This window comes from Seriola lalandi, unplaced genomic scaffold (genome assembly GCF_002814215.2).
Source record: "Seriola lalandi dorsalis isolate HSWRI2012SDOR001 ecotype SW California unplaced genomic scaffold, Sedor1 jcf7180002054963, whole genome shotgun sequence".
Classification (NCBI taxonomy): domain Eukaryota; kingdom Metazoa; phylum Chordata; class Actinopteri; order Carangiformes; family Carangidae; genus Seriola; species Seriola lalandi.
In genome coordinates this window covers 791,891-794,565 of record NW_019525514.1, presented here as the reverse complement: position 1 = coordinate 794,565, position 2,675 = coordinate 791,891, and the positions used below count along the sequence as shown (strand labels likewise).

Here is a 2,675-nt window from a genome sequence, read left to right as displayed (position 1 = left end):
GGAGGGGTGGCGGGGTTAGTGAAGAATTACAGTGAACAGCATCGCAGCAAACGACTGCACAAACAGAGGAGAAACAACCGAGGAAGTCAGAGAGAGAAATCAAAACGAACAGAGGAGGAGACTGAGAAGGATTTTCCATCACAAATATGCAGAAACACAGAGTCGTTCTTCAGAAAACAATGAAACGGTGCATCTTTCCCATGCAAAAACTGTCAAGCATGTTGCAAGTGAGAAATGAAAGGACAAAAAGAAGGAAACAGAATTAAGTCAAATTAAAGAAGTGCAAAAAAATAAGAAAATAAAAAATAAACTCAGCAAATTATCAAAGCGATTCTTGGCCACGACAGCGTGAACCCAACAGTGCTGAGGCATGCTTCAACAGCTGTACCCTCTCAGAACTCTACGGCAGTCGGCACTGCAAATCCCAGAATGCAAAGCAGCCAGAAAGGCCTAGGTGAGGAGACCTGGGGAAGTTTGAGTCTGTGATGAAACCAGGTGGCAGGTGACGTGTGCAGTCGCTGTGTCTATAAAACCAGAGTGTTTCCAGTGTGCGGAGCCAAGCGAGTGGATTAAATCGCTGAGAGGCGGGAAGACAGAGAGGAGACAGAGAGAGTGAAATTAAACAGGAAGGGTGTAGGGGGAGTGTGTCAGCAGCTGTTGAGGCATTAACTGCACGTCTGACAATATCTGTGACAAAGCCACCATTTTCTACCGACAGGATGTTATTGTGCCAGATTACAATGTCCAGAAAACACGCAGCAAATTCAGCCGACAAGGAGCCGAAGTGTTTTTTACAGTTGAGTCGACAGTGATCAGTTTGGCTCTGAAGGATTCATGTGGCTGATGAAGACTCCCTCATTCCCTCAGACTTCCTCTGACACCTAGCTTCTTTCTTTCTTTACTCAAGTTAAATGTGCATCCGTGGAGATCGTGCTGACGACTCACAGATACACCTGAATAAAATCTGACGTAGGGTTTGATGACACTGTGACACACAGGACAACGTGATAATGGCGATGCTGTGAGCTGTAGAGGACGCTGAGTGAGGCGTGTGCGGCTATAAAGCAAATACTGTTGTATGTAGCGTAAAAATGCTACATGTAGCATTTGTAAACATCAGTAGCATTAACATGCTCATTACTATACACTGGTATGATCCTCTCAAAGTGACATTCAGTGTTTTTATTGATTTACTTTTTGTTTTTTTGGGCCTCTTCCCAACAGAAATGTAATATATGACATAATCCTGTTTGTCCGTATCAGGGGATATATTATTATCACATATATACATCCTCTGGATATATGAAGATATAAGTTTATAACATTGAAAATTTGTATATGTACATATATTACAAATATCTGTTTGATGAACTTTTAGACGGTATAACATGTATATAGTGATATATTAATTTATATGTGTTTATTATTGTTTATATAAGTTCATTAAAACAACATATATAAAATTAAATATGCTTCTATGTTTTTTCTTATCAATTTCTCATTAATTTTAAACATTGTTTTAACAATACTGTTTATAATATCAACATATATTGACAGGCTTTGGGATGGATATATATTTACATAACATATGACTAAAATATAAGCATACATACATAAACATACATATTTGTATGGGCTAGATGTTCGAATTTCATTATATAATTTTTACACATGTTTTTTTTTATATGTTCATATATTTCATTGGTATATGCCGTGGGACACAGGAACTAGCTTAAAACAACATGTTAGCAAACAGCTGCCTGACACAGCAGACACACACACAGCGTCATTAGCATCATTAAGTGTCAAGTTTCTGTCCAACTGATGAAAACTAGTCCAACATCCACTTTCCTTCACGTTCAGTTTTGGTCTCCACAACCTCCTGAGAAAAAACATCTGTCTCTTTAGCGGCTACGTGTTAGTTGCTAACTTTTCTTTTCTGTCTGCAGTTTGGTGCTACGCAACAGCATCCAGTGGGTTTAGCAGCTAAACCCACTGGATGCTGTTGCGTAGCACCAAACTGCTAAACTTTAGCTAATCAGAACTTTGTTGTTGAAAACAGAGAATGAAAACAAAGATGATGAGAGCTGAATGAAGCGTAGCTGAAAAAACTTGTGTTTAAAACATTTAGCTAAACGTTTTTAACAAAAGTGATTTAACCATTAGCTAAAAGAAGCTAAAAAGCTTTGTAGAACTCTTTGCTAATCTTCTGTGGGTCACTATGAACAACCCCCTTTGATCCATGGTTAATAAAAAGATATTGATTATAAACCACAATAGAAACAACAGACGATTATTATTATGGGAGATAATTTTCATGACTAAAATCAAGACCACGTGTCCATTTCAAACAGCAACAAATAGGAGGAAACTTTTTCTTATCTATCTATCTCCACCTGATTCACCTGCCAGAGCCAGGTGGCTTCTTACGGACGAGGCTAACTCCACATTATTTGTCCTAAAGCGTTTTGAACTAAATGTTAGAGGCTGTAACGTCTCAGTGAGTGTTCGATTGCTTTATATCTGACTACTTTCTCACATTTAATGTATAAAATGTATTAATGGTTGTTTTATTGCTAATGTTAGCACAACCCCCCCCCCAGCCTACTCCACACTGTTGGGCTCGGCGTCAGGCAGCACACACACAGGCAGACACAGCTGGTGGAGGTGAGGTC

The 2,675-nt window shown here is 39.0% G+C and overlaps 1 protein-coding gene across 2 annotated transcripts in view; it reads right to left on the bottom strand.

The window, feature by feature from the left end:
• sgsm2 (small G protein signaling modulator 2) overlaps positions 1–2,675 on the bottom strand; it is a 57,763-nt gene that overhangs the window by 14,749 nt on the left and 40,339 nt on the right. The window lies entirely within an intron of this gene.